Source organism: Hermetia illucens, chromosome 6 (genome assembly GCF_905115235.1).
Source record: "Hermetia illucens chromosome 6, iHerIll2.2.curated.20191125, whole genome shotgun sequence".
In the NCBI taxonomy this organism is placed as follows: Eukaryota; Metazoa; Arthropoda; class Insecta; order Diptera; family Stratiomyidae; genus Hermetia; species Hermetia illucens.
Genome location: NC_051854.1, coordinates 76857349 through 76865489, shown reverse-complemented (window position 1 = coordinate 76865489; position 8141 = coordinate 76857349).

The window sequence follows — 8141 nt, the reverse complement described above, 5'->3', positions numbered from 1 at the left end:
GGTTTAGCCGTTTTGGAGAAAAATGCGTGTGACAGACAGACAGACAGACAGACAGACAGACATTGAATCGATTTTAATAAGGTTTTGTTTTACACAAAACCTTAAAAATGGTTTCCGTAAAGCCAGATCAACCAATGATACCATTAAATTGGTTACTGGCTTGACCGAAGATGCAATTCACGGAAAGGGTGGCACCAATATTGCGGGATAGTAACCCCGGACATGAAAAATACATTCAATTGGGCCAATTTTGAAGATTGGTATTCGGGTAGCTATCTAGCTGGAAGGAGTCTCTGGTATGACACTGATAACGGACCGCTGAAGCGCCTTGCCTCCGCGGGTCTCCCACAGGCACTGTATTGGCCTCACTACTGTGCAACATCATGTACGAGACGACATGGTGGTGATTGTTATCGCAAAACCTGCACAGGTTTAAACTGGACACCTCATCTGACTGTCCAAAGTGCGATTGAGTCCCAAAGCATGTAATCTTGCACTCTTCAAGATTTGTAGAATGAATGTAGAGGAGACTCAACGTGAGGTGCTGATACCAAAAAATCTGGGGCCAAGAATGGTAACACGTCAAGAGGATTGGCACTCTCCATGATCGCATCTATCCAGAACAAACTGCAAAAGGCAGAGGAGAGTAGAAAAGCGCGGTTACGAACGCTGCGTAGAGAAGAATGGTGCCGAAACTAGAGTGAGCTGACTCCGCCTCGTGATGTAATAAATTGTGTGGTTCCGCGGACAGGAGAAGAGTCGTTGGTGGTTTTAGTGAGTGAAAATCCCACAAACTGGTGTGTTGAGATTACTATTTTTTCAAGATTTCCATCTCTACCAAAAAAAACAGACAAACAGTAAACCGATTTTAATAAGATTTTGTTTTACACAAAACCTTGAAAACGGGAGGGCTTGCAGAAATATCGACATTCTGATTAGCAATAATTCGCTGGCTGGACATATGTTCAGAATAAGAATTCAAGAGCTTACACGTGTCCAACTTGTAATGAAGAAGTGGAATCCGCGAAAGATTTGCTATATGAGTGCCTGGCCTATGGGGGCAACCGAAATCAAATTTTTGATATTAACATTGGGACCACATCCACTAACGAAAATTCTGCAATATATAAACGAATCAGGGATATTATACAGAGCGCGGCAGCATAACTTCCTTTTTTAAAATGCGCGCCACTCAGTTAGTTGATGTCATAGCCGAGCGCTAGTGTCTCGTTCAAGGGGGGATACTGTAAAGTTTTGTCCCGACACGGTTCGGTCGCCATCATGCGTTGGAATAGTGAGGAGCGTGCCTTTGCCGTTGAGGTTTACTTTTCAAGCGGATGTTCGGTTATTGCAACACAGTGGGCATTTCGGAATCGCTTTAATTTAGCCCCGTTGGTTCCCGTCCCAGACCGCAAATCAATTGTTACATGGGTCACTACATTCAGACAAACTGCAAGTCCGACAAAAGGAAGGACTGGAGTCCCTCGGCCCGTTAGATCACCTGAGAACATTGAAGCAGTGAGAGCGTCAATGTTGCGATCGCCACGGCGTTCTGCGCGCAAACACGGATCTGCCCTTCGACTATCCGATCGTTCTGTGAGAAGAATTCTTCGTGATAATCTTCATTTTCATCCCTATAAGATGGCGATAGTGCAGGAACTTTCAGAACGTGAGTTCAATTCTCGGATGAACGCGTATGAGCTTCTTCTTGATGTCGTTCCCGAGGGTGCTATTGTTTTTTTTTAGCGATGAAGCCCATTTTCATTTGTGTGGGTCGGTTAACAAACAAAACATGCGCTACTGGGCTGACACCAACCCTCGGGAATTGCATCAAAAGCCTTTGCATTCACCCAAAGTCACAGTGTGGTGTGCAATTTCCTCAGCTGGAATTATTGGTCCCTGGTTTTTTGAGGAAAATGAGGTTACAGTGACAGTGAATTCGGACCGGTATGTAAACATGCTACAGAATTTTTTTTTTCCCCGGCTAGAAAATTTGGATTTGGAGGACACTTGGTTCCAACAAGACGGTGCAACAGCACACACTTCAAGAGCATCGATGGCTGTTTTGAGGGAACACTTTCCAGAGCGCCTTATCTCAATTAGAGGCGATTTGGAATGGCCGGCACGCTCTCCCGATCTGTCCCCTTGTGATTTTTTTCTATGGGGTTTTTTGAAATCCCGTCTTTGTGTGAACCGTCCAAGAACCCTACAAGATCTGAAGACCAACATCCAAGAAGAAATTGCCAACATAACACCTGCTATGCTAACAAGAGTCATGACAAACGCCAGAAATCGGTTTACGCAATGTATGGAGAATGGGGGACGTCACCTAACAGATTTGATCTTCAAAACAATGTAAATAAATACATTATAAAAAGTAAATAAATATTTTCCGATGCATACAATAGTTTTTATTGAGTTTTGAAAAAATGAAGTTATGCTGCCGCACCCTGCATTAGACAGCCCGCCAGGACGTGTGAGGAAATTCGCTTAGGAATCAGATTCTAATCAATCATCGAACAAAACCTTCTACTATGCCTTTATAGTTCCGATGGCTTCCTCCCTCATATTTTGTCTAATAGCGAGTAACCTCGGGCCTGTCGCAACCAGCTGTATATAATAAAAATAAAGCTATCTAAAAGTTGCTAGCTTCTTTTCTTTGCCTTTGTCTACTTAGCAGGGAGTTCATCTTTCGAACTGAAATTTTACAGCTCTTGCCGAGGACTACTTTTAAAACACTAAACATCAAGCATTCGTTTATTGGCGTTTCAGTAAATAGTTCTTCAAGTATGAATCTCATGAAATCAATTTCTAGATGTTTTGCAACTTAAACAGCTTTCTGACTTGAAACGTTGGAATTTTCATCTGCAAACAATCCGGAACAAAGAAAATCCTGAAATACCGGAACCTAGAAACATTCTCTCAGCTTTGGATTCAAAGTATTTAGGTCACAACTGAATAAAGGGTTAAGCCTAATCATAACCCACAATTTTCGGGAAATGATTGATGTTAGACATACTACAATGTAATATTTGGCGTATACTCATCACCATACCTAATAAACTAGGCCTGATTGTATGATGACATAATAGTAATTCCAGAAAGCTATGAGATTAGAAGCATGTCCTTTCCATTAGATGGGCCTTATAAGTATTTCCCTACTATATTATATGTATAGAAAGCAGATAAATCCCTTTAAAATCACAACGTATATACACAAACATGTACACAAGCAGGTTGACGTACATTCCATCCTAAACTTCTGGTTTTCAAGGACGTTCAGAACAGGAAAAACTTATATGTGCTAGTTTGCATTTACCCTTCAACCCTAAAAATATACTAAAGTGCTCAACAACGGCAACTATCCATGCTATCGTCCCTTCCTCTATCCGCAAATTTACTTTCTCTTCCACAGCCATTAAATTCTGCCATGTGAGGATGCATTTCTCCTAGGTTACACCGTAGGGACTAGAAAGCCATTGATAGACGAATACAATCTGAAAACAATATGAGTTGACAAACTATGCAAATGCCAAGTGGAAGCCAATATATATACTTCATGTCCCAATATTTGTATTTTTCCAAGCAAGGGATGAAATGAAGCAATATTTCCAGAGTCCTCATTGATATACCAAATAGCTTTGCATATGTAATTGATGTACACCGGAATATTCAACAAGGACGTACCTTATTTGCATGCTACGAGCTCATGTTTATTGAAATAATTTCTGTCTCCCCAATGTGAGGCATTCCATATGTGCAGAAATCTGTGAATTTGAAATAACTGGAGCTTCGGGGAAGAAATGAATTCCGTTATCATTTTCATATGAAGCCCAAAATCGGACTGTTCACAGGACTAGATATGATTTCATTACTGTAGAGTAGTCGATACCCATATTGAAAATAACATGTGACGGGAATCATGAAAATTCCAAAAACCAGGCGACAGAGAACTAGAGAGAACCGAACTACTGCGTGTATAACAGAATACCTAGGGGTAGTTAATCCCATTAGTAAAGAATAACTACGAACTCTGCATATTTCGATCAACTTAATTTCGAAAATCGTTACGGTCCTCGCTTGTAGGGAAAAAAATGAATATCGAGCAGATTAAATACTTCGCAATGAAATTTGGAAAAATTGATTTTCGTTCAATATTCGCAGAATATTTAAAAATAAATATAAATTCCTCTGCAAAGGCTGATAAGGAAAAAATCGACATATTACTGAATATTGCGGCGATTTGAAGCATGCGGAAACGGCGAACGTTGTCCGCAGGAGTCACCTACCGCTCCTTTACCTTTTGGAAAATTCTCCTATGTAGTTGTCCCTATCCACCTGCCTTTCTGTAACATATCATATTATATTACATATATATAATATAATGTCTGGAATTCCACCATACTAAACCTAGTTTCAGGACGGTGGAGGAAAGCATAAATCATCGTCATCATCAACGGCGCAACAACCGGTATCCGGTCTTGGCCTGCCTTAATAAGGAACTCCAGACATCCCGGTTATGCGCCGAGGTCCACCAATTCGATATCCCTAAAAGCTGTCTGGCGTCCTGACCTACGCCATCGCTCCATCTTAAGCAGGGTCTGCATCGTCTTCTTTTTCTACCATAGATATTGCCCTTATAGACTTTCCGGATGGGATCATCCTCATCCATACGGATTAAGTGACCCGCCCACCGTAACCTATTGAGCCGGATTTTATCCACAACCGGACGGTCATGGTATCGTTCATAGATTTCGTCATTGTGTAGGCTACGGAATCGTCCATCCTCATGTAGGGGGCCATAAATTCTTCGGAGGATTCTTCTCTCAAACGCGGCCAAGAGTTCGCAATTTGTCTTGCTAAGAACCCAAGTTTCCGAGTTACCAGCTCTGTTGGCTGACAACAACCGTGCGTGGATTTCATCATCGTAGCTGTTATCGGTTGTGATTTTCGACCCTAGATAGGAGAAATTGTCAACGGTCTCAAAGTTGTATTCTCCTATCATTATTCTTCCTGTTTGACCAGTACGGTTTGATGTTGTTGGTTGACTCGTCTTCGGTGCTGACGTTGCTACCATATATTTTGTCTTGCCTTCATTGATGTGCAGCCCAAGATCTCGCCGGGATCGTCGCCTGCTCGATCTGGATGAAGGCAGTTTGTACGTCTCGGATGGTTCTTCACATGATGTCGATATCGTCAGCATAGGCCAGTAGTTGGGTGGACTTGAAGAGGATCATACCTCTTGCATTTACCTCAGCATCACGGATCACTTTCTCGAGGGCCAGGTTAAAGAGGACGCATGATAGCGCGTCCCTTTGTCGTAGAACGTAGTTGATGTCGAATGGTCTTGAGAGTGATCCTGCTGCTTTTATTTGGCCTCGCACATTGGTCGGGGTCAGCCTAGTCAGTCTTATTAATTTCGTCGGGATACCGAATTCTCTCAAGGCCGTGTCCAGTTTTACCCTGGCTATGCTATCATCGGCGGCTTTAAAGTCGATGAACAGATGGTGTAACTGTTGTCCATATTCCAACAGTTTTTCCATCGCTTACCGCAGAGAGAAAATCTGATCTGTTGCTGATTTGCTTGGAGTGAAGCATCTTTGGTATGGGCCAATGATGTTCTGGGCATATGGGGCTATCCGGCCTAGCAAGAGAGTGGAGAATTTCTTATAGATGGTACTCAGCAACGTGATACCTCTATAATTGTTGCACTGTGTGATATCTCCCCTTTTATGTATGAGACAGATAATGCCTCTTTGCCAATCGTGAGGCATTGATTCGCTGTCCCATACCAGACCATAAGTTGATGAACCACTTGGTGTAACTGGTCGCCTCCATATTTAACCAATACGACTGTAATTCCATCGGCTCCTGGCGACTTATGATTTTTTAGCCGATGAATTGCACGGACTGTTTCTCCTAAACTTGGTGGTGGCAGTATTTGTCCGTCGTCTTCAGTTGGCGGGACCTCCAACTCGCCGATGTTCTGGTTGTTCAGTAGCTCACCAAAGTACTCAACCCATCGCTCCAATTTGCTCATTCTGTCGGAAATCAGATTTCCCTCTTTCTCTCGGCAGGATGAGCATCGAGGTGTATAAGGCTTCATCCTGCTGGCTTGTTGGTAAAACTTCCGCGCCTGGTGCGGTTGCTCCCTGTACTTTCCTAGTTCACAAACTTGTTGGTTCTCCCAGGCTTCCTTTTTCCGTCTGTGAAGTCGCTTCTCCGCTCGACGGATTTCGTGATAAGTCTCTGCGCGTGCCCGCGTTCTTTGAGAATGCAACATTACTCGGTATGCGGCATTCTTCCGTTCCGTTGCTAGCTTACATTTATCGTCAAACCAGGTTTCCGACTCCTTTTGCGGCTGGGGCCAAGTATGTATGTGGCCGTATCCATGATAACGTTCTTCAGGTGATTGTGAAGATCATTTGTTGATGCTTCATCTCCAGGTCCTCTGTTGACTGCAGTTGTTGCAGCATATATTTCCCTCTTATAGGTGTCGCGGAGGGCTGTGTTCTGGATAGCTTCAGTCTTCACTCTCACCTGATTGTCAGAGGGAATTCTAGGTGGTATTGTTATTCCAGCTCGGAGCACCATGCCAACGAGATAGTGATCCGAGTCTATATTGGCCCCCCTATATGTTCTGACATTCATCAAGGCTGAATGGTGGCGGCGTTCGTTCAACACGTGGTCAATTTGGTTGAAAGTGGTCCCCCCAGGAGAGGCCCACGTATGTTTGCGGGCTGCTTTCCGCGCAAACCAGGTACTTCCAGGCCGATAACAGCAGGTTTCATTTTTGGCTGACTAAGAAACCTACTCCGGGCACATCGTTTACTGGATGCCCACTATAATATATGGTGTAGCGGCTCTTCTCCAGGAAACCGGTCCCTGTCCATCGCATCTCTTCTAACGCTGTTATATCAGGCCTATATTGGGGCAGGGTATCGGCTAGCTGCTCATCGGCTTTATCTCTGTACAGGGAGCGCACGTTCCATGAGAAAATGCGCAAATCGTTAATCCGTTGTCGTTGCCGGGTTCGTTATTGTAAAGTTCATCCTGTCCGAGGCCCCTTTCAGCTCTTCATGAACCTCAGCGATGCAGATACTGCCTCCTATAGCCACTATGTCCCGTGGGCAACTAAACATAATTTAGTAGTTGGTCTCCCCGCGTTTCTGCTTAAGTCATACTCACGTCGGAGATGAGCCTATGCACCCAGAGATCCTTCGTACATTCGTCCCATCTGACTCCGATCTTGCCTCATTCCTCCTGACGACTTGACGTTCAAAAACATTAATTTTTTGCTCTCCAGCCTGGTGCATTGTTCACGTTTCGCTACCTTAGCACAGGACATTCCGAATGAAAGTTTTATGCATTGTGAACTTTATTATCCTCTTATTTTTCAGAAGTAAAATGTTTTAATGTGAAGAAAAGTTTTTGAATGCATTCTTCACAATCGTATTCGCAACATCGTTCAGATAACCGTGAATTAAGCCGGATTTATCAAGAACTGCGAAACTACTCATCCAAAACACGCTACTGTTCATCGAAAAAGACTTTGCATTTCTGGATTTGGAGGAAGCGTTCGGCCGTATGCCACACAAATCATCTGGTATACTGTACGGCAAACTTTGTGCCAGAAGAACTTGTGAACTGTTAACCCAGTGTGCCCTACCACGATCCGAAAAGTAAAGCTCGAAGTGTGGTGGGTCTATCAAAACCGCTGCGTTTCCCTGTCTCTTCAGTCTCTCTCTCTCAGATGATGTTCTCCAATAGCAAAGCTGATCTCTACTAATTTGTCCAAAAATGGAATGATTACCCGATGTAATGGTCTCATGTTGATTGTGAATAAACAGGAAACAGGTACAATCACCGTAAGTGGCAGCGTCCAGAATTGATCGATTTAAATATCTCAGAACAATGCTACCAGCCAATGGAGAACTGACTCAAACCCTCCTCTCTATGCTGGTCCCAAGTCCAGGTAAAGGGGGAGGGTTTGAGTAAACGTACTTTTTATTATCCTCAGTAAAACAAAAACAAAATGCTGAGATCAGGGAAAAAGATAAATAAAGTATAGTTGGAGTTATTCCACTATGCTAAATCCTACTAGATCTCTCTTGGTGCCAGGTCCCGCGACAGACCGACCA